Source organism: Acyrthosiphon pisum, chromosome A2 (genome assembly GCF_005508785.2).
Source record: "Acyrthosiphon pisum isolate AL4f chromosome A2, pea_aphid_22Mar2018_4r6ur, whole genome shotgun sequence".
Lineage (NCBI taxonomy): Eukaryota > Metazoa > Arthropoda > Insecta > Hemiptera > Aphididae > Acyrthosiphon > Acyrthosiphon pisum.
In genome coordinates this window covers 99,755,929-99,782,722 of record NC_042495.1, presented here as the reverse complement: position 1 = coordinate 99,782,722, position 26,794 = coordinate 99,755,929, and the positions used below count along the sequence as shown (strand labels likewise).

Below are 26,794 nucleotides of genomic sequence, written 5' to 3'. Positions count from 1 at the left end.
TTACCGGTCCGATGTGTGGGACCACGTCCTGTGCAGAACAGCTGTCTTATACGGGAAAAATAAATTATTTTCATTTTTCAATTTTATATAATATTACTAGTTTTGTATATTTAACGTTTACAGAATATTGACAAAACATTAAATCAAAATCATGTTTTGCAATTATTTTTACCATCGACGTTTCGGACCACCACTACCCCTATCGTACCCAAGTCGTAGTGATGCAACTGAGAATAAATTATATTCTCATCAAGATTATTACCTACCCCAACCGCGACACCCTAATTTGGATCCAATCGAATGGCTATATATACAAACTCAAATCAGTGACACCGATGATGGAATTCTAAGAACTCGTGATGCGCATTCCATCAGCACATCTAAACTAGACAGTTATCTGTATAGTATTTCGTTTAGTACCTATGGTCAGTGTTTATTTTTTTATAACCATAACACTTTATAATCATATTACATTTTGTTGAATCACTACACGGAAGCCGTACTGTTTTCACATTGCTTAATTAATTCAAATAATCATATTACCTATAATATTATGATATCACGTGATTGTTGGATTTGTATTATTCGTGAAAAATACGTCCGTGGCGACGTACACGATGTTTCAAAAGTAACTTTCAAAATATAAATTTAAAACACACAACCTATAGTCCGTTACGTGTACCTATTCAACCGTACATGTGCCTATCCATTCATGTACTCCGTGAAAAGGTATGCTCTCACGTCGTATGAATATCACGTTTCGGTAAACTCGCGCGTATTACCATAATTTGTATAATATCGTTGCTGCCGCCGTCGTATTGTTTGATTTGCATAAAAATAATTACAATGGAAAAAGTTTGTTTCACGTATGGAATCATAATTTTGCTCCGAGTTGAACACATTACAATATAAATTACGTACGTATACGACGAACACACATACCTAAACGGCTCTGACCACATTTCCAGTTTTCAGACATTATTCTCGAACATCGCATCGTTTGCGATAATATTATAACAGTGTAATATAGTAATTATTATACCACAATCACCGAGTACACGCCTTGGTACACTGCGTAAGCTCCATACGTGTAGCTGGTTATTACCTATGTGTAATTATTACATAATTACTTAATATATCGATCGGCAACATTGGAGACGACTCGTGCATTAAACATCACCTCAGTGGCTCAGTGGCTCAGTATGTATGTTTATGGACTGGGTGGGTAAGGTTGCTTTTAATATTGCACCCACTCACCACTGTTTAGTGAACAATTATTATACTTTTATCAAAAATATTGAGCCATAATAATATTATAGTTAGTATTTATATGATCAATGATATCACTAATATTATAGTTATATCACGTATCTAAACGTCATTTGGTTTTTCATCTACAGCTGGTGACAGTGTACCACGAGACGGAAAACCAACGGTCATTTGGTGTCTTACCAGTTTTAAATTATCGTAGTTTGTGCGTTATAATATTATCTCCGCGTAAATCGCTATTTATTTTTTTTCTCGAACAACTGAGATATACAACTGCGTCAGATAATAATATACCGCGAGCCACGTCTTTCGGGCTACTATTTATATAGAAAACTAAAAACAAACAAACGAAAAAAAAAACTACACAACTATTACGGTGCAAAGATAATTTGGCGAGCTTTGTAAGTCTCGAGGGCATAGTACATATATTATTCGTGTCGTCGCATTACGAACAAAGGATGTAGTCTGTTTTATATCATTAAGAAACCATTGGTACAAATGTGCGGTTTCTTTCGAAACGGCTAATCATCGTTGTCTTCGTATACAGCAACGAACGGAGTGGTTTACCGAACATATGTTCGAAACATAATAATAATAATATAATCCCCTCGACTAACCGACATACTATTGTATACAATTTATTGTACGCATTCTGAGCAGATCGAAAAATTTGATATACGCGTTTGATCCGTACATTCATTATATGATATGATATAATATATAATATTAAATTGTATTTATATTTCTGAGATTTCGCACGAATCGGCTGATTATGTTTTCATTCGTTTTATTCATCCGTTTGAATATTTTGAGTTGTATCCAAATATCATAATATCAATATAATATATTATATTATATTTATGTAAACGCGTATACCGTAAAAAAAAAAATACCCTGATGAATTAATCATTTCGATTTGAATAATTTTACGTGGTTTTTTTTTAATTAAATGTAAGTTTGTGGTTTATGGATGTCATGCCGAATTGAATTTTTAAACGATTTCAAAACCACCTTTATCCAGAGATCCATATTTCGTATTATTTTACGCCTTGTGTCACGTCACCATTCTATAATTTGTGTCATTATTTTTACGTTACACGGCAACTAATTTAAGTAATTATTCAACGCGATGTCATAAAAGTATGTTCAAATGTTAATTCGTTGTGCTTTATTAAATTACTCAAAGATTAAAAAAAAACTGTCCTAAATTCTAAACATACACGAGTCTAGTAATCGAAAATGAATAGAATATTTTCTAGTCGTTAGACCTAAATCTGTTATTCAGGAAATATTAGCGATTATCATGGCCCATCAACAAGACGTTTTACAAATGATTTTCACTAGTAAAAACGTTATTTTGTAAAATACAAATAAAATTATTTTTCATATAACTTAATAGACGTTTTAGAAAAAAAAACAATAGTATAAATTATTTGTTCTAAGTTAAATCATTTAAACTTAAACTAAACCATTTAGCTTTGACAAATTCAAAAGATCACCTGTAATAATAGTATAAAATATATTTATTTTAATGATCATGATATCAAAAAGAAAATCACACCCACATTTTTTATTATTTTTTTCCGACAATCCAGAAAAACAAATTATACCTATAATCATGGGACTAAAGATTTATATCATACTAATGGGGTCTGTTACTTATTATAGTGCCTATCTGTTGTGATAACAACTAGTAAGGGCATCTCTATGTTTTCTTTCTATCTCTATAATTATCTCATATTTTTTTTAGTATTAAACGGTAATTTTTTTTTTTTTTAAATTACGTTTCGAATATTTTCAGTGTAGGAATGCTACATAATATTATTATGTAAGGTACCTACCCGTTACGCATTATGTGGCAAAAATCCATTCTACTTTCAATTTATTTTCATATTCACTAAGTAAATTATTATATTGATATTATTATTTTTATCACTTTTTGTTGCGATAAACCCAGTTTAATATTTCAATTATTAATATTATACAGCTGTTATAATGTTATTTTGAAATTCGGCTTATAGGTCAATTAAGTCGGGTGTATAAAATTGGTTTTATTTCTTTTTTGAGTGTTTCGTCTTATACTCCATTGTCTTTTATTGCATTGGCTTTATTTTCCACATTGGTCGTTACCTTGTAAAACATAAAGTCGACTTAAAACGGTAAATTACATTTTTCTCGGAAAACGCATTACAAAAAAGGTAGCAATTTTGTCTATAGTCCCCATCATGCGAATGGGCACAAAAGAGAATTAATTAAGGCGAAACAATAAAACAAGACAGTGCGTGGTGTAGGACATTTTGTAATAATTCGTTCGCATACGAAAATATAATTAAAACTAAATTCGAACAAAGTACAATTGGACAACAATTATAATCAGAGCATAATAGGTAGGTATATGTATATGTATGTGGTATTTAAGTTCGTTCTTTACAATATAATATTATACCTACCAAATATGGAAAATATAATATAATATGTTATTATAATCGGATTTCATCGTTATATTAATATCATTATACGTATGCATAATATAATATTATAGTCGTATTATGTATACACGCGATGCGTGCTACCAGTCCCTCGAGTCCCCCTATGACGCAAGTATATTATAATCAATGGCATAAGGAACTTCAATGAGACATCATGAACTTCACGTCGTCTACAGCTGCTGGAGCTTTGGCGGCATTTATAATAATAACGTGGGCGTTTCGGCTGCGGAGAAGTCTTTAGTGTGCCCTTTTATAAATCTTATAGGCGAGAGCTAAAAAATAATTTAATTTTACGAGATTTATTACGCTCACTTTGTTTCCTTAGCATCTACGTATATTATTATTATTGTTGTTGTTGTTACTAATGTTCCACAATAAAGTAAGACTTGTGTTTAATAAATTTCGAGTCACAATTAATACCGTGCCTTTCTGAATATAGTATAGTATAGTAATTTAATAAAATACGTAAACAATATAGGTACGACGTATAATATCTGGTAAAACGTGTAACTATATTAGAGTATTAGACGTCGGAGCCGTCGAACGCTTTCTATTCTGACCGGTGGCGGTATTAAGAATACTATGAATAAAACGAATGGACTATTTTTCGCAGTGTCTTACGAATAAAACATATCCATTACAACCATCATCGATTGTTTTTCGGGGACCATCACTGTCATTAATCCCGTTTATCTGGGCCCTTCTGAACGGTTCCGGCGAAGACGACACTAGTGAACCCGTCAACGTGTGTATCTATATATAATATGTAATTTATGTGCCTGCAGGGACCCAGTCACGTATGTCTCACGAAGAGGTCGATATCAATGCATTATTATACGTCACGAGTGTGTGTATGGGAAAATAAGAAGATTGAACACCACAATGGACCGCAGTCGAAATCTCGAGTTCGGTCAATGCCGATGTGATGGACTGTTTTGCGGAAAACTACACAAAAATGTCGATGTGTCAGCCATCACGGTGGACCTCCAGTATATTGTGCGGCGTGTAAAAAATGAGTTCGGACCAAAGAGACGGCGATAGTGATCATTATAATATTATTCGTGTGGCAATTACAACGACATAATACGGTCGGGGGGGGGGGGGGATATCTTAAAATGTTTAATATAAATTTACACTTTTATAACTAAATAGGTAAGTACCAATTAATTATTATTATTTATTAAATTTGGTTATACTTAGTAAATTACAATGTTACGTACATTATTATTGTGACTGTTAAACACCTACTTCATAATTAATTATATAGTGTAATTTCATTAATCTAAATGTTTACTTAATATCTAATATGATTAAATATTTGAATACTGGTATATATTATACATTTATTATAACTATATTCATTCTATAGAGTATAGATATGCATATACAATTATATTGATTCAAGATTGATTTGTAATAAAAAAATTTTACTGTGTATTTACTATGTATGTTATTTAGTCAAATTTGGCACACAAACATTACCATAAATCTTACTAACAATCAATTTATAACACTTATTTAGCCAATAATGAACTATACTATACAAGTCTATAACATATGCATTAAATTCATTATATCAAATTACTACTGAACTTCTATTTATAAAAATAAACAATTAACTATACCTAAAACAACGAGAACATAATATAATAATTTATAAATATTTAAAGTGAACAAATAAAACGATTTCTTCAAGTTTTATTCTACAGGTAGCTATACTTTTAAAACAAAATATGACATAAAGCTTAAAATTCTTACCTATATAATTGAAATCCTTATAATATTCAAACGCATTACACATTTATGGTTACAACTTAAAACACTATATAAGAGTAAAAATGAATTTTCATAAATTACCAAAAAATTTAATATAATTTTATTGTTTTTGAAAAAGTATAAATTATTATATTCTAAATAAAAAATAAATATAAATTATATTTGATAGATTTATTTTTAAGTAGTAAAAATGTTATAAAATTGAATTCCTGCCATACAATAATGGTTAAATCATACCAAATAAGGTAAACACTTTTTCTCAAATGTCTCTAACTAGAAATACTGTTTTTGTTCTTGTTCATCCATTGAGCTTGATATGGATTTCTTAGACGTGAGTTATTTTGGGATTAGCTTTATTGCATGTTATTAGGTCTTGATATATTTTAAAGCTGTTAGAAAACATATAGTTTAAACAATTAAAAAATGCTTATATTTTGCTATTAAACATCAAAAATATTTTGTGTACCAAATTTGAATTGAACACAGTTTAATTCATTGTTTTTTAGTTCGTTCATATAGTCTATTGTCATATTATATAATAATTGTTTTACTTATTTTATTTCAGTGAAATAGAAGGCATTTAAACTGATTTATTTAGTTTTAATTAAATGTTTATTAGCATATAGATTTGATACATTAGTGTTTGAATTAGACAGAGATTTTCTTTTCTTATTTGTCCTTTAGAGTTTCTCTTTTCAACAGCAAGACGGTGCTAGTGCAATGTATATACAACCACTTATGATTTTCAGGGAATGCTGGTCCTATAATATTGAGTTATTTGGTTTCGATTTTTTTTTTCGTGTATACCTATTAATTACATGGTATGAATACCCGGCACAATACTGAAGAGATTGGTGCGGGGGCGTAGTAGTTCCGAGTTACACTGTAGTATTATACGTCTATTTGATACCTTTCACGTACCTACATGGTTATAAGAATTTTTTTAAATTGTGAAAATATAAATATAAAAATAGATTAATAATATTAACGAAAAATAAAAAGATATGGTTTACATTGAATGGTTAGAATATTTGAATATGCTTGGTTTGTCATTTGTGATTACTTTAATATTAATTCGGCAGTAGATTCTAATAAAAGCTATTTCAAAATGTATTTTTTAAATTAATCAATTGGAAGATTTATTATAATATAACATAATGGTTAGTAGTTTGGTACCGGTTCTTTGGAAATGACTACAATAGATGTGGCATTGTTAGATTTTTTATAAGACAATTATTACATATTATTATCATGTGTTTTTTCCTTAATATGGTTTGTATTAAATTTTGATTTTTTAAGTATACAATAACAGATACTTTTTGGACAGGTATATTGTTTAATACGTAACAAGCGTTGAGTTCTTAAAGATTTTTTTTTAGTGTTCGTTGAATACATTCCTTCTTTACTGCGAGCAATTATACTCGAAGAGTTTGATCTTGGCATATTAATTGTAACTGAGTCATTTAATTAGCACAGCCTATTATTCGCTATACAACAATTATTATTATAATTTTTATTGTTGTGCTTAATATTAATAATATAGTCTAGCCACTCCATATTATTAATATATTTTATGTCACGTGTAGGTAAATCACCGCCGCCGCCGCAGTAGGTATTAATATAAAACGCTGTCACACACCACAGTATCAATATATATATATGCATACCATGTAATAATTTAAGTGTGAGCTTGCACGTCGTTTGATGTGCATCTGTATATGCGTGGACTTTGAGCACATCGACGGGCGTAGTCATAATAATATATTATATGAAAAAAAAGAAACCGAAAATACGCTCTTGCACACTATACGTAACGAGCATAATAATAATAATAATAATAATAATAATAATAATAATAATAATAATAATAATAGTAATACGTACATAATAATATAAAACCGCGGTCGCGGCACGATGTCATTCATTTCATTTTATATTTTTATTTTATTATTCTATAATAATAGAAAGAGGAAAGTCAATCGTCAAATTATTGAATATAGGATATCAGTTTAGCTGCTGCGACTGTAAAGAGAGGTGTGATGATGACGATAGAAAAACAAATACATTTATATCATCACACTGATTAACCCGTCGGCGATAAAATGACTCGAAAGGTAATTAATTGCACGACAAGACGAAATTGAATATTGTATACATTATCTATTTAATCAATGGTCTTACTGTTGCTGTGAACCACTTGACCGAAAGTTATACGCCTATGGCGGCGTTCGAAAAATACGATAAAACGTCTCAATAACGAACTACCAATATTCGTCGAGACCAACGGTTTATTAAATTAGATATTATGTTTCGCTGTCTGCAGTCGTTTAACCTCACAAAAAACGAGCGTTAAAAATGTAAAAAGAATTTTGCACTCATTTTTTTTCGGTGACAGCTATAGCGATTGTGCGGGGGATCACGTGGCGTCGTCGTTTGAGCTCTGTCCCGATTTTTCGCAGCCGCTTCGTGCAGTTATAATGACGTCGGAAAATTGAATACACGCCCGGGAAATTCTCGATTTCCGCGATAGATCTGGTGGAAAACCGGTTTTACCCACTATATATACTGCACCCGCACTGTGCACGCGTCGCATAATAATGTTACATTAATTAATAATACAATTAAAATGCGTGTATTGTATTATAATGAATACGTATAATAGTACTATATAGTGTAACAAGGGCTGTCGCTGTGCCGCGTTCGTCGGCGACAAGTGTGTAAATTACGACAAGGTCAATTAAATATATAAAAAAAAAAAAGGAAAAGCCGTACGAAATCTAATGAGTTTCATCGTATCAAATAATTTAGCAACAACGATGAGGGGGACCCTCGATTGACATCGGCGGACCATATTTTTTTATTCGTGTGCTGCAGTTTTTTAACGATTACATGTGTACGAGTCCGTATATTATGCCGTGATATTATTATTATTATCGTGTAGTTATTAAACCGCTTAGAATCATTTTCAATGGGGCTCCCGGAGCGGCACCGGCCGAATCACAAATAATTTAATTAAGTGCAATATCATATGTAGTTGTATAATAGTAATAATAATAATAATATGTTATTGCGACGATAGTTTATCGACCGATGTAATATTCATAATGTCATAGATAAACTATAGTGGTTTGGTCCATCGAAAAAAATCAATTGGCCGGTAATTACCCGGTAATTGGCCGGTATATATTAGATTTAAATCTATGTAGGTCGGTATACTATAATAGATACTATAACCTAACTTATATACGTTTTTAGTTATATTGACACTTTTCATGATAGTATAAGACGTCTTAGTCTTCAGGGCTGGTTAGGTATTATTTTTTACAAGTATTTGATTGTTTTTATTTTTTGGTGGGCCACAAAAATTGTAGAAATAGGTATATGTGACCTAATTAATTTGCATATAGATACAATTTTATTTTATTGTAATATACCTATTACGTACTTAATAGTTTGGGGCATATTTATGACTTTCATTTTTAAAGCATGTTTTAAGTTTTTTTTTATACATTTCAAAATGTTTTTTACCTATAGGAAATCTAATATGACTAACAATATTATTATTTATATGACTCATAATTTATAAATGTTTATGAAATATTCGAAATGCATCCATATTTTTTCCATACGGTATCAACTGTATCGACGATCGGTATTTCATGTGAATATGATGTTAACTCAATAATAGGTACTATTAATAAATATTGTTGAAAATTCGAAAAAACCTAAATAGATTTTCCAATTAATGGAAGGCAATAGTTAAAAAAAAAATTAAGTATAGCACTAGAGCACACTATACAATAATAATACAATACAAATGTAGATCTATAAATAAAAATATTGTGTTAATGTAAATTATTCAGAGGTGTTTTTATTTTTTTTTTTTTTTTCAGAGAATATTTCAGTTATTATTTTGAGTCATTATCAGTTTATTTATAACAAACATGCATATTTTTGCATATATATTTCATACTGTTTAGTAGGGCGTATAAATATATCTGCCCCAAATGAATAACTAAAAAAAAATATACACAATGTTAATAATATGTTTTATATGCATTGTTTTAATATATATATATCTTAAAGCGAGATATCTGCATGTATTTAATAAATAACGACCTCTGTTTGTGTACTTATTTTTAGTGGTTTCTCGGTCGAGAATTTATAATATTATAAAACGAAAAAATAATAATAATTTAACGTCTTCGAATGTATAATAATAATATGTTGTTATAATGATATTATATAGCCATTTAGCTTTTTGACCGCCATTAGTCAGTGATGGTAGACCATAATTTTTCGAGGTCACTGTTATACACAATATTGTGAACTCGCGGTCCTTATTAAAAAAAAATCACACACACACACACACGCAACCATATAATAATATTAAATTTTTGCCATATTTTTTACGACGGTGCTCATCATATCGAAACACGCAATAATAATTTATATTGTGTTTCGTTCCGCTCATCAGTGTAAATAATAATACTATAAATACTTATTATCATTATTGACATTATTATGGTTCAATTTGAACCAACAATGCACTAGGTATATCAACACACATCAGTAAATCGCAAATCGTACATATTATGCCGGTGACGATTATTATTGTATTAGCGCGCCGGATATATTAATATTATTATATTATCGTAATAAAGTGATACTTTCGTCTCGAATATAATATCGTTTTAAATAATTGTTTTTTTTTCTCTTTACTCTGCATATTCATCAGTTTCGATTGTTTGTGTTTAGAAAACCCAAACGCGGACCACGTACAACAATAAACTCATTAACACGCCGCACAATAATTATGATAATAATAATAATACAAACACGCGGCTGCGTATACACAATGACGATAATAGTGTTTAATAATGCATAATTATAATAATATAATATCGCCATTATTATTCTGCGTACGGAAAAAAAAAAAAGTTGTAAAAAATCCTAGTCCAAAGAAATCGTCGAGACATGCACTCTGCATGACAAAATAAAAAAGCTAATGCTCGCCGAGACGCCGTTAAGACGGTATAATATGATATCCGAACAATACGCGGCCTTAAGCTGTTTTGCGACGTCGGGCCAATTGATATGTTAGTTTGTTTTTGTCTTATTTTCACGCACGAATTGTTTCCATTCTTCGAACAAAATATCAACAATTAGACACTGTGCGCGTACCTCCGATTCCTACCTATTCTACGTGATTATTTACACGGTAATTTAATTTCACGCGTGTTTCCAAAGGTGCGTACAGGAGCATACGCGCGATTTGCGTTATCCGTGCGAACCTATATTATTATGTTAATCTTCCGAAATACATTTTTTTTTTTTTTTAAAACAGTTTTTTCTAATATCATCGTCCGTTGATATTAATATGTATTTATCGTGCATTGCAATTTTCGTATTGCGTGCGTGTACAAATATAGTTTCGATTTAAACGATTGTTTGGGAAAAATCATCTGTGTCGATACCGAACGAGTTCAATTTGCTCCTCCAAATGAAAAAAAAAAACCATCAAATCCTTTATACACCTAGCCAAAAGTATCTACCCGAGAAACTCCAAAGCACAAATAGATCCCGTTCTCAGATTCCTACCAGTATGCGTTATTCGTGTGATGTATCGCAGCTACAAATCTATAATCTCCCGAAATAAAAACAGTTTTTTTTTTTTTAATATACGGCACGTGGGTAGTTTCGATTTACACGATTGTTTGGAAAAAAATCGCCCTGAACAAGTTTCATTCATACCACCAAATTTTAAAAAGACCAACTCCCGTTTTTATCGAGTAAAAGTCTACCTTTTGTTATCAAAAGAAACTCCAAAATCCACATATATTCAATCTCGATTTTATATCGCCGTTTCAGTTAAACTAGGAAGGTTCGTTATTATTATAATAGTGTGTTGGTATAATTAATATAAACATAATATTATGATGAATAATTAATATGTTAATAGAGTCAATATTATTTTTTAAAAATTGAAGTTATTTACATACTCTAAATAATTTACATATTATACATATTACAACCGTAGCAATAATTGTTTGAACTCAATGCAAATAGAAAACTTAAACTTCAATTTATGTAAGAAATATCTGCTATTTTTAATTTAGATTAGTCGTTACGATTTCAATTTAGCAGCATACCAAGCATTATGTTTGCTACTCCTCACGACTAAACCCTTGCTTTACACTATTTTAATAGTGAAAATAGTGCGATTTATTATATATAATAAAAAATCAATTTTCTTCAAACTAACGTGAAATTGATGGGTTCAATTTAATATTTATTTATATTGTGTGTATAATATTAGTATATATATACATAGTATCTAATATGTAATCCTGCAATTATCAAAGCTTTAAACCACCTTATGATATGCCTTTACAATGTGTTCACGTAATCACTTGACGTGTAAAATGTATTTTGTACAGTAGCGTAAGCAGGATTTTAGTTCGGTGAGGGTTTTACCTGAGTAAATACTTTTACATTATTTTTTTCAAAACATTATTTATATAACAAATTATAGTTGGTCTAATATTTAGTCTACATTTACAGTATTTGATCTGATCATCTATAACGACTCTTCGGTCCGTAATATACGTGGTAATAATCGATGAACGATGATACACCATCGATTATGGCAGACGGTTAGCAATGTTCTAAATCAGCCAAAAAAAAAAAAAACCAAAACTATGGTTATCGACGTCGTTGTCATATTCAACAATTTATTTTATATCTATTAAAAATTACCTACGATTGATCTGTATTTACCAAAATGGTGGTAAATAAGATTTTTTAAATCTAAAAAATAATTCTAAATCAGCCAAAAAAAAAAAAACCAAAACTATAGTTATCGACGTCGTTGTCATATTCAACAATTTATTTTATATCTATTCAAAATTATCAACGATTGATCTGTGTTTACCAAAATGGTGGTAAATAAGATTTTTTTGAAGAAAAAAAGATTTTTTTTGGGGGGGAGAGGGGTCAGAATTCTAGAACCCTACCCCTGCGTACGCCACTGATTTTGTACAATATATATTATAAAGGAATACGTCTACAAATAACATCAAACGATGTATATATATCTACCTACTATTGATTAGTGTTTGATGTTAGCGCCAATACGATCGCATTAAATCCGACGTGTAAACGTCAGTCAATGAGTCAATGCTGTGATTCATTTAAATGTCCGAAAACCTCACACATAGTATAATATAACATCTATTTTAGTCTTATATTATGTCATTACCGATATAAAAATCTATTTTTTAACAATACAGTAGTTATTTGCGTTTAATAAATTGTATTTATTGTGTACCTACTACAAAGGGTTTCATGACTTCTTCGTTGCAACTAGGCGTTCTTCTTATTAGATATTATTATTTATTAAAGTGTCGTTTATTAATAACATCGTTTGTAAGTTAACTGGCCTGTACTGATTGAATTAAAATCGATTATTCGTTTTATTATGTTTTGCCGACCGCCAAACGCGAAAAATTCGCCTAGTATGGTAGAAATCTCGGACTAATTTTGGTGGAAACTATATGAAAAAAGTTTTAGCGATCGCTATATATATATATATATTATATTACAACGCCCACTGAATAAAAATAAACTCGTTGACCTACAAACAAAAAGGCATTTTTATGGATTTGCTTTTCGTGCCGTTCGCCTTTTAAACGAACAGTGAAGGTTTTGTATTGTAGTGGAAGTGTTATACACTATATTTCTGAGTATATAATATGTCTAAGTAGTATTTTACCGTACACGTGGCATACAATGGTGGTTGTTTTTTTTTTTTTTTTTTTTTTTTAATTCTCGTGCAAACACGTGAAAGTAAATTCAAGAGTGCTAAAACAACGGATTTGAAAATAATATACTCATGTGTGTGCGTGTGTGTTTGTGAGCCGTTATAATACATGTTCGTTACGGAAGTACCAAGTTTTTGGAATATTACATTATTACACGTCTTGTTGACAGGTGCGTCGATGGCGGCGATGGCAATATCGCACTACAGGTATATAAGCCGACCCGCGACCGACAAAAACGAAATCATCAAAACATTCCTCGTTTACATTACAACTTACAAGTAGGTATATACGTGTATAATATTATATGATTATATGAAATATGCATACATACGACACATCGCAAATACAATCGTTTTTCACACGAGTAAATATTACGTTTTTTTTTGTATTTATTTTTTAAACCTTTTTTAATCGCGACGCCCTGTGTACACCGCGCCGTACATAATAATAATAATAATAATAATGTATACACACTGCGAAAGAGCCGATATTTTTTTTGTGAACACAACGCACGCAGCGTCGGCGGTGGTGAGCCACCAGGGTAAGGGTTTTGTCCGTCCAATATTGTTTGTTTTGTACACGCAGGAGAGGGCGAAAAAAAAACACAAAATGTATAAAATTTAATACCGTACTTTAAGTTTTAATTGAATTTTAAGCTTCTGCACTTTTTGCCCGACCACAGATAACACGGTGGTGCGATGTATACGAATCTTCCGCGTGTACGCGACTTGGGATGATAAATCTCGGAGGTTTCAATAATAATATAATAATAGCACATGAGACCGTTTTATATTGACTGGTCACGTAACGTTCGTCTGGTCGTCTACAGAATGAACCTATACCAAACATGTTATTTCATTACCGGGTGATCGAATAGTGAAAAACAGTTACCTAGACCGGCTAAAAACAACATTTTAAAGTACAATTTGAAAATGTCATTTTGATTTGCAACATTTGAGATATTAGTACATTTCACTAGGCTCTAGTAGACATTATATTGTAGACATAATTAAAGTACTGATTTTGGTGGTATTTAATTTTCGATTTTTTCCAGTTCGAAAAAATTAATACTTTATCAGTTAATATATAATGTGATTTATATATAACGTAGAATAAAATATCATATAGATTGTATAGGTACATAATTTTATTAACTATTCTTAGATTTTATTCGTTATATGTATTTTTTAATGGCTTTTATAGAGCTTTAATCAATCTTAGTGTAGGTACTTAGTAAATTAGTTAATCTCAAAATGGCAATATGCATGAAAATATTATTATTATTATCTTGTTTCGGTCACCGTATACTCAGCATAATTAGTTACAGTTTAATTTTCTTTGTATACTATGAAAAGTTCGTTTCATCCATTGAAAAAAAAATTACATTCATTAGTGTAATACACAATATAATATAATATTAAGAATACAATATTATTATTTTTGTTAAACCGATTTTATTGTTATTTTTTAAGCCTTTTTAATGGATTTTAGCACTGTACAAGGTGTAGCAGAAAGACCTGACGAAAAAACAAATGGTTATGCTACTTAAACGTATGACAATTTTTTTTAAAACTATATGATTAATAAATAATTTATAAAATATAATCATGTCAGCAAATTCCCAAAGAAAATATTTTGAAAAAAGTTATTACGTTAATAATCAGATTCACAAATTGGCTATTTTGAATATATCCATAACATTTTAATCAAATTTAAATTTTTTTATTTTCAGTGTCAAAAATTAAAAAATAATTGTTTGTGTAATAGATGTGTAGCGGAAGTGACTTAAAATTATACATAAAAAAAAATGTAATATTGATTAGAACAATAGTGATTCCAATAGTCAGTTCTATCTGTTACATCCTGTATATATCGCCTAATTTTAAATGATTATAGCAGTGCAATAGGTAATCATATACAAACGTTTTTATTTTCATTTTGTATAGCGCTTGGACCTTGGTTCATTTGACACGTATTTTCACTATTCGATCATTAATTGTATAATATTGTTATATATAAACAACATAAAGTATAAACTATTATATATGGCCACAATAAACTGCAGTAAAATCATAATTTAAATTTAACTATATGTGGTTTTGGCAGGAGCATCGGTTCGATCGTCATCAGAGTTCGAAAATACGGCAATAGAATAATAGAATACTACTCGGGGTAGTCGAATCCACGTCGATTTGTCCACATCAAATTGATTACGTGATCACCTTATAATATACATCATGGTACAATATATTATTATAATATAATTTGATATGGCTTAATATTAAACGTTATACGCGATACGTGAGTCTTAGCGAGGATGAAGCGTGCGTGCCGGAACCCTTGGAGCTTGGAATTAAATGTGCGCGCATGATGGTCGCGGTCGATGGATGATATTTGTAGTCATGCAGGCGATGTAACGGAAAAATCATAACTTTCCGAGGAATATACCGAGTTTTGTCGGTTTTCATAGGAAATCAGTATCCCTGCCGTACCACATGATATTATATTCCAATGGAGTTTTGGTAAAAGCGGTAAACTATTTACTTAAATAACTATTTTCGCCTTAATACACCGACTATTGGAAACAGTTGAGCTCGAGACTGCCGTTGACGTTGCAATTTAACGTTCTTTTTTAGATTCTGAGTGGAGCGATGAATGTATTGATTTTACAATTTTAGTTTTTTTTTTTTTTAAATTGTTTTATTCTTTGTGTTTGTGTACACGATAAGTAGTCGAAATAATGCTTCGATTTTCAACTTCAATATCTTGTTTGATGGGAAAGTGAATCTAGTTGGTGCATTGAGGAGATCAAAATTAGTAGTTTTAACACAAACAGTTTTCAAAAGCACCGGGGAAAAAAAAATTAAGGAAAACCGGGAATTTGTACGCAAAATGGGTTTTCGACAAAATCAATTTTTGATTTAATAATGGAAATATAATTCTTGTCACGTTAACACCTTTGAACTTAAAATACAATTTAAAAATCTAATTTAAGTATAAAATGAAACTTAAAAATGTTCAAAAAAAAAAAATCCATTATAATTATAACAATAATAATAATAATATAATAGTAGGTACTTATATGATTTTCTTGAGAATAAAGTTGTTTGATATTATAAGATTAAATATTTTATCACACGATATCGTGTGTCTTAAAGCAGCTGCATTAAAACGGGGCAGTATTAAAAACAAAAAACGTGTGGAAACTTTATAAATGTTCATGAAAACGTGATCGAGATTATGGAGGTAGGTGTGAATCACGTAAATTATTTTCGTTTATGAAACTAAAAGAAACCACTCACGTCTGGAGTGATTCGTTGAGAGTCGGGTGTCGTTCAACTGCAGCGCGTGTAGGAACACCGTGTTTGTACTACAACCGAGGATCGGATTTTCGAGGATCCAAATACGCGAGTTAACATCATGTATATGTACAATGATAAGTATTATTAAACTACCTCCTATATATATATATATATATATATATATTATATTTATAAAATTATGAACTCAAAACACGTTGAAACGCGAGCTATAAATAATACTTATTTTACTTATTTTTCTAGCGTTTAATACTCAGGAGTTTTCACCATCATGACATTCTCTTTCCACTTCTCTCGATCCTTAAATATCCCTATATCTATTACTGTACTCCCATTCTATCAACGTCTTCTTCCACAGCACCCGGTCATATTTCCCTGGACCGATCCTCGAGATCATTATCCCTCTGGGTTTCAATTCATGACTGCTCTACTTATATTATAATACAACATATTATCTGCGTTATCTTCTCGAGTAAAAACAGTTTGACTTTAAGTGCTCGAGCTAAATAAAAAGACCAGATGAAATTCCGCGTTTTACTTTTTAAATACACTAACCACTGCTGTAGCTGTCGTAGTGACGTAAATCAAATTTAGATCGCTCAATTCCTTCTACAAAGTATCAAGAAAACAACACTTGGATAGATTGAATATTCATTGCCCTAGTATCATGACATCTATTCGACATTTTATTGATGTTCTGAACTAAAATATTAAATTATATCATACTATATATTCTATATATACTATTTCGAACCGTACTTCAAATTTTTATGTACATAAAAAAAAATGACAAGCCTAAAATATATGAGCACGTGAAAGTTAGTAGCTCCGTGTAGTTCATATTTTATAATTTATATAAGTGAGTAGGACTGAATCGTAAACTGCAGCCATCTCCTAACTATATGCGGTCTGGTCATGTTGGCATATTACTAAAATATTACAGGACAGTAGGAAACGGTAGAATTTTTCATCAAATACTTCGTTTTACGCATACGTCATATTATAATATTTTATTATGACGCGCGCGCGCTGTGTGTGTGTGTGTGTGTGTGTGTGTGTGTGTGTGTGTGTGTGTGTGTGTGTGTGTGTGTATTGTCTGCAGATATATTGTAGGCACGTAACTTCGACGAGGATATTAGTTTTTTTATTGTTATTATTATTTTCCAAAATTTGACAGCGTATATTACGGTGGTTAACTACATAATATATATTTTTTTCACTACACAGCATTGCCCGTTTCACACTAGCTGACGCAATTCGGTTTATCTTTAGTGCCTTGAAGGGCGTGAGCTGGCCAAACTTTGTCGGCAAAAACTTACTTATTAACATTACACACACACACACATATACACGTTCGCCCCATCGTAACACCAGATCAGGGTGCACGGGGGGATGAATAATACCCTACGTCACTAAACTGTATAATGTTATTGTAGCCTATTGTACTTCCTAAGGTAACTGTACTTTGTCCAGCGAGACAACTAGTAAATTCTGCGCATCGCCCAACTGCTCTCGAAACCGGTTACCCTATGGAAGGGTGTCACGTACTCGCGTGGAGATGCGCAGAAAACCAATTTTGGTCATCCCGCGGCGCGTTCTCTCAGTGCACTGAGTATAATATGTATAAAAATCGGAATCCATCCCAACTGTCTTGGACAGTTTTTACAATTTTTTAACAATATCACACTTGTTAATAGATTGTTTTCATTTTGGTCTATAAATATGCTTTATTGCGACGATAGATAACTACATTGGATTGCATATATTTTAGATATGCAATTTTAAAATTTATCATATTTTTAGTTACTAGAAATTGTGCTATTTCGATGTCGACATTTTTTTTGCCCAATGTCATTGATTATATGAAAATCTAACAATTATCAAAGTGTTTTGATGTTACGGATATGCTCGTAACATAATATTATTATAATACCTACGTCCTACACATATGATAGTAGGTATGCGATATAACATGGGAGGGTATTATTATAAATAGATTGTGATAATAATATTTGAACAATATTGTTATACAGTGTTCACGCTGAAATCGAATTTGTTTCGGTAATGAGTATAGTAAGCAAATTATTATTATTTAACTTTGATGTTAATGGAAAATCGAAAACTTTTGAAACGTGCGGTTAATGCTATGACGATGATAGGACGAGATGGAAAATCCACAAATAGCTTTCGTGTGAAGTATAGTATTATTATTATTATAACCATCGGTTTGTTTTTAGGAAAGAGAATCGAAAAAAATAATCAAGCCGGTAATTTTGCAAAAACGTAATTACAATTTTCGGTCGTTTGGACTAAGTAATGTTTCTGTGACATTTTTAGAATACTCACGAATAAAGTTGTTATACGTTCCATGAATAGTTTTAATTTTTTAAAACAAAATGCTACATAAAATCAATAAGGCATTTAATAATATAAAATATGATATATTGTCGTGCTAAAGATAAACGTATCGTACCAGTATAATATCATGATATGAATATCAAATTGAGTGGCTTCGTTTTTTCCGTGTACAATTTTCTACAAAATTAGTACGACCACCAACGTCACAGCCATCGCAGAATACCATTCATATTTTGTTAATCCCCTCACGTGACCCTTTAACATCTTCTAATAGCCGCTGTTACGGTTTCAAGTGCATACTTATTCTGGGTTTTCCATTGTTTTTTTTTAGATCGCCAGGATGGAACAAAAAAATAATTAATTAAAAAACTTTAATAATAAGTACCTAATACTAATATAAATATTTTAGCTATGTGGTATCATATTATATAGGATATACCTTATATTGATGTAAAGAAAATAATTTCAGTAAAATACTACTCAACTTACTGCAGACTTTACTGCACCTTTCTGTTTATGAATGTTTAACAAGTTATTTTGTTATTATACTCCATTATGTAACTATTACCTATATTATGTTTTAAATGATAAATCGTATACACTATTTAAGTTGGTTTATGCTAATAAGTTTTAAGTAAGTATGCATTATTTTATAATTTAAACATAATAATAATACATTAAATTAATGTATATTTTATCGGCACAATAATTATTATCATTATCATCTATTACAGAAAAAATATTAAAATAAAGAAACAAGTCGGAGACTTTTGGCGTTACTAGCAGCATAATTAGTTGTATAGGTATCTTGAATGTTCCAAAGCTTATTGTATATTACAAATAGAATTCTTGTTAATTTATGTTTTCAAACTATAATATTTGTAAATTTAATTTCGATCCTATATAAAGTAATTCATTAATACAACAATACATAATACTTTAATAATACATCCTGCAGGACTTATCACCAAATATTTTATAACATAATATTTTACTATAATAATCTCCTCCAGCCGGCTGGTTTTGATTTTATTACATGTGTGCCTTTTAGTATTATAGTAATATGATACGCAGTATTATATTATACCTATTGAATGGATTGAAAAAGAATAATTCGTACCATTATTATAGTACTATACAGATGTATAGTGTTTTTCCCATTTATATTATAATATGTATTTTTTTCTTTATATTCTTCTTTTCCGATATTCAACCACAAATACTATGGAATCGACCGCGCGTATACAAATCGGAGCTCAGAGCGATCGGAATGACGAACACGTGGCCGGAAGAGTATTATATACTATAGGTAATCTATATATATATATATACAAATATACGGTATATTTTTTAAGTCCTTGTGGACGACGACGTGCTGCTGCGGAAAATGGAATTTTATTCGACAAAATGGTCACGGACTAGATTTTTGTGGGGAGAAAAATTAATATCGGCTAAAGAATCGTTCCGATGACAATCCATAGCGGCACGATTTTCACTTATTTATTGTGTTTTATAATAATAATATGCACTTTGGGTTTTGTTTTCATGCTACGCAGGCCTCGGCACTTATACATTACAATATCCGGTCCTACGCCAGAATAGGTTCAGTTCAAGGTGTATTGAATTCGAAGTTAGTATTATAATATTATTGTTGGTTCCTATATTGTTATGTTTTTTCTTGAAACGATAATACTTCATCAGTTCCATAATGACAGATAAAGGAACGTGATTAGGTGTCAAAATGGGTAGTGTAAAATAAATTTAGGGGCGAAATATTTATTTTAAATTATTTTTAACGAAGTTTGGATCTTATTTGGATGTTTACTGAATATTTATCACAGTCAAAGTAGGTAAATTGCATATAGCCGAAGAAAGATCACTGCAGTCATATACTGCGTGGATTAGCCGCCCGATATTTTTGAGATGTACGTAAATTCCGTTTGTGGGCATTTTGAAAGTTTAAAGTGATACGTTTCATATAAGTTTGAAAAATCAATGACCAAAAGGTAGAAATATAAAAAAAAGATACTTAAATTATATACTTACAAGAAAAAATGAAATAATTGCAAACAAAAAATTATTCGTTTAGACGTGTGCGGGAATATTTTCATCGTACCACATTCACACACGTCATCATCGCCAGTTTTCTAATTACTATTCTTTTTTACAGTGCATTTTTTAAATTTAAAATGGCACGCAATTTACAGTCCATCACAGTAGTACTGCATAGAAGGCCCGATATTAGGTTAGATCTGTGTTCGCCGCTTGCAGTCAGCTGGTGTGTCAAACTTATTTTTCGTCACGAGTATTATTAATTATTATCGTCGCCGTAGTCGTCACTATAAACTCGCCTACTGCCATATTATAATACGTAGTATAATTCATCGTCGACGGGCGATTCGTTTTTCGACCTCACGGATTTCGTTATTGTTTTTGGCAGACGTCGGAGGCGACGAAAGGTATCTGTCGCCAGAGAATTACACGGTTTACGGTGCAACACGCGAATACTATATATATATATATATATATATATATATATATACTGTATGGTTATATAATAAGTATATATATATATATTACATTAAAGTATATACGTACAATATAGTTAATTAAACGTCCGCTCGTGTGTAACACTGCGTATCGATTTTCCCAGTCGACCTATTGATTTTTTAGCACCGCAATCCCGAACCCTGAGGATTCGCAGTTGTCCGATGCGCCACAGCAGCAGGTCACGATATTTGTGAAATTGATATTGTTAACACTGTTATTATTATTATTATAATTATTGTAATTATTATTATTATTATTATTAATCTCGTATACGATGCCAGCGATAAACTTTATACGGCGTGTCATCGACTTCTTTTTGAACGTATAGAACGGTATTAATAATACAACAATCATAATAATATAATATAAACTATATTTTATTATTTTTACAACTATTTATATATGATTTCCACTGCAGATGGTTGTTACATCATATTATTACTACTATTATTAGGTAGAAATCACAGTAACGTTGAAATGGACCAGATAACCAACCCCGTCTATGTAACTAAGTAATTGTAACCAGATGGTACCGATCAAACTACAGTCAAGTTCAATCCGATGGGAAAACAAGCACTGCAAAACATACTTTAAACCCACGGATTTTCGACGGTTGTCGTTTCGTGCAGTCCAATGAAACTCGATCACCAGACGACGACGATCCATGTAGATAGATGTAGTGCGGGTGGGTATATATAGTGAGTTAGAAACTTAGATGGTCGTGAAGATTCATTTTAAGTTACTAGAAATTTCGATTAGAAAAATTGTGTTTTGTGTATACTGTTACGTGGCACATAACTCCATATACATTGTGTGTATGTTTGCTATAGCACTAAATAATATTACCTACCTCAATATAACACCGAGCACCGCCTATTATCAATTTTAAATTCAAACAACGCGTGTCTACATATGTTATGTACATTGTATAAGTATAATACCTGTTGTATATATTAATTGTATTTGCTTTTTGAACTTGAACTTTATAGTTCTACAAATACATATTCGTGCGTGAGTGTAACACGGAGGTAGGTAGTAGTAGTATTATTATTGTCCATTATTACTTATTTATGGTCGGATAGAATTTTGATTGTTTTTATGTTTTGTTATTAATTTAATCTAGGAGGGACATCTACTTGTATAATATATAATAATAATTCCTAGTTATTATTAGTAACTAGCACGAAATCGGATAAAACATTATTTGACTATTCGTATATTTTTAAAAAATATATAATAATATAATAACAATAAATTTAATAATTTAATATTAATTTTAAGTAACTGTCGTTCAGTGAAAACAAAATGCGTTGTTTTTAAGGATATTCGTGTTTGTCAAACGTACAGTTAAATGTATGCGTGCACTCATGTGAGAGGAAGAGAATACAATATGTACACTCGTATAATTATTGTTTTATAAAAAGTTTAAAAAACCATTTCAATTTATTTGATCATAGGTAATGGAAATGACATAGTATTATGAACGTTTACAATGAGAAAATTAGTAGGTATTTACAAATATCTGGTTGATTTCAAATTACAATAATTGTTTGTATTCAACTCGGATGGTTCATAGACAATAATAATAGCAATATATATAATATTAGGTATGTAGCCTGAAAACCAACCCATGAAGGATTTTTGGTTGTTTCTATAATATTATTCCGATAAGTTGCGTTTTGAATGAGTCCATTAATAACGACGCGTTATGCATAATTTATATATTACTAAAAAGCTAACCGTATAAAAGTAATATCGGTCGTTTTAATAATCGATTAACACATTGTCGGTATATAGTTATTTATGTATACATTTTTTTTACGAATTTATGTACACGGCCGCTGCGTGAATTCTAACGCTTTGATTATAATATTATATATTATATTGACTCCCGTGGAGAATAAAATATGCATTTGAGTGTTGCGAAAAAGGGTTGGGTTGTGGCGTCAGTTTTTTGTAACGAAAAATTCGAAGAATAAAATGTAACACGGGGTAACTTTTTATTTTCGTGCTTTCACTGATGATTTACATCTGTACACACTCATAATATATATATGTACATACATATGCAAGACTTATTTATCACACGGAACTATCCTCGGGTGATGTTTAGAAAATAATAATAATAATAAAAAAAAAGCTTGTAACGTGGTTTGAAGGTTTGCTTTGTATGTGTATTTGCTCAGCTCTAGTCCTTAATGTAGGTACAGTGGACGACAAATATTTCAGTGAACCGAAAATGATTACCCGTATTGAAACGGAAAAAATAACCCTCTTAGTAGGTACCTATCGTAAAATGTAAATAGACAACCGGTGATGAGAATCAAAAACAAAAAAAATTCAGTCTGTAATTTTTCTCCGTTAAAATTTTAAACGAGGGTATGCTCAATAATACCATATACTGATATAACAATAACTATATTATATATATATATATATATGTACACGGACATACGGTCCACCGTTTCTGGCCGTAAGGTCTAATGTCAGCTTACGTGTCACATGACCATATTATTATATTATTGTGACGTAGTAGTACATATAATAATAATAATACATAATATGCGTGTGTGAGTGTGTGTGATTATATGTATATGATCACATACGGCGACGGATCGAGAAATAAATTTTGGAAGACGTCCAAAAAGGGTTCTGATATACGCACACGTTCGAACTGAACGATGTATTCGTTGCACGGTTTTCTAATCGGCGAAGTGGAAAAAAACAAAGTCTCAACGCAAGCTCGTCATCTGGACGTACGCGATGATTAAAATGGAAACCGCGGCACCGAAATCGACAAGAGGAGATAGACCGTCACAAGTGAAACTAGACGGTTTTCGATCCGCGAATTATATACGACATTAATCCTTGGATTTAAAACTAATACCGTACGACGTCAACGTGAGTGTATATATAAATTTTGTATATTAGTAAACATACCATCGACAAACGCGTGCAACGGTTTTCGTACGTGTCACTTAGCAGCATGCTCAATCACTTTATCTTTTTCTCGAATTTCCACCGCGGTATCATAACACTTTCGACGTCAATCGAAAACTTTGTTACCATCGACGCGTATCTATTATACGTAATACGAACATCGTCGGCGCCCACATTCGCACCAAGTATTTTAATAGATACCTACTTTTTAACCGAACTACAACTATGATACAGTCGATTCGAACTGGTAGGTACGAGCACTTTGATTCGTCGACGGCATGAATTATTTACTACCATAATAGTATTTACCTAATTATAAACAACGTAAACACAACGTTGTCGTCACACCAAGGACGGCTTGTCGACAATAATTATGTGTCTGTTCGTATAAAATGTGGTCTTGAAAATTGCGGTGGCGCCGAAAACGCGCGAATAATATTTTTTCCTAAAAATCTTAATACCCGCCGGAAGCATTTCCGTAGATGCGCCTGACAAAAGTTTCGGCTGAGATCGGAATGGACGAGTGGGGTTACTATCTTTAAACTCCTTCCCCCCACAGAAATAGTGGTGGTCCGTCCAGTCGGAATGTTTATAGTATAATTATTTGACACTTGGTTAAATATTAATATATATTATATACATAACTACAGTGTAACGTGTTAAACGGATGGCGTGGAATATTTACCTCTTTTGTTCGGCGGCGGCCTTAAAACGCGGCGTATAAAGTCGCCGACGACGACGGCGACGACTTACGGCTGTCGACGACGAAAAATGATTCGGAAAACTCGACAGGGCGAGGAGGAGGAGATTTGTAGAACGGAGGCAAGATTACTAACAGGGGGATAATGAAAACAACAAAATAAAAAAAAACGACCGCGAACCGAAACCAAAAATTACACATTCGCGCGCACACGCGTACGAGTACTCGCGGCGTGTCTACTGTCGCGAGCGACGACAGCAAAGATGACGACGGCGGCGGCGGCGACGAAGGCGGCGACGGTTATAATATTATACGCCACACACGCTCAGCAATTCGCCGGCAGCGGATTTTTCGCGCACTCGCACACTCAGACACTCGCGCACAAGCGCACACGCACACTACGACTGACTGTGTACCGTACGACACAGCTCCCGCCGCCGCGCGACACTCGCCGAGTTATTATATTGTTGTATACGTTACGATAATAATAATAATGTATATATGTGTATGTAACGACGACGGCTTATAATATACACACACGTAATATTATACCATAACGGTGCGGTGTGTGTGCGGCGTGTACGGTGGCTCTGCGACACACGCGCTCGCACACACCGTTCGTAGTCGGGCGACCGGAGGCGGACAGACCGCGTTGCGCGCGTCGTCGCGGTATAGACCAAAAGCTCGGGCGCCCCGCCCGCCGCCCGACCGACCGACCGTCAGCGCTGCCGCTGCCGCCGCCGCCTCGTGACGTCACGCGCGCGAAAAAGAGAGACCGAAGCGCGCGCGTGGCCGGCGGTGGACGCGGCCGCGGTGGAGCACGCAGCACCGGCGCGGGGGTGACCTACCTGCAGGGGTAGTCGAGATTGGCGAGGGTGGGTGTACGGGTACGATTTGGGTTCGGGCTGCAGCTGCGGGGGGGTTGGAATTTTTAAGGATCGGTCAGACCCACGCCGCACTGTATGTATATAGTGTTATACATTTTACGACGCCGTTGTTTCCGGAAGCGGTGCACTTTCCGCCCGAGTCGCCAAACGGGTAGCAACCTGTTCCCCTTTCCTCGACGGGCGATTGCAAATAACGTGGTAATATCTCGATATAATATCTCTTTATTATTGTGTAGAGAACGGGTACCTATCACATAAAGAGTATAGTACATTTCTCTCATAGTGTACAAGTGAACAATTTTAACAGATGGAAAATATGTCGAGAAATATAAAAAAAAATGATATTACGATAGGGCTCAATATGTGAAAATGATGATATTGTGAGAATATAGCTTATTTCATAAAATAATTTAATATAATGTCCACCTGTGTTATTTAATTTAAAAAAAGTTTTTCATTTTTGATTTTGACCTACAATTTTTGGACGATAAGCGAGGATAACGATAGTTGCCTCTTCGAGATGTCATCTGGGCAATACTAAATTGCTACCATAAAGTGAATATTATTTAATTTTTAGACATTTATTCTGAAATGTAATGGGTGCAATTTGCATTTGCTACCATCGACCTCATCCATCGTTTAGAGGTAATTAACAATTTGCTTTTTCATCACGAAATGCTTT

General features: G+C 32.1%; 1 protein-coding gene and 1 long non-coding RNA gene across 2 annotated transcripts in view; both read right to left on the bottom strand.

The window, feature by feature from the left end:
• The window catches only part of LOC100166947 (cAMP-specific 3',5'-cyclic phosphodiesterase), a 519,645-nt gene that overhangs the window by 390,646 nt on the left and 102,205 nt on the right, over window positions 1-26,794 (bottom strand). The gene's annotated exons all lie outside the window — the stretch shown is intronic.
• LOC115034038 lies at window positions 7-25,914 on the bottom strand. Its single transcript, XR_003839394.1, has 2 exons — window positions 25,211-25,914; window positions 7-41 (listed from the first exon to the last, which is right to left on the bottom strand). It is a non-coding gene; the product is annotated as an uncharacterized LOC115034038 (long non-coding RNA).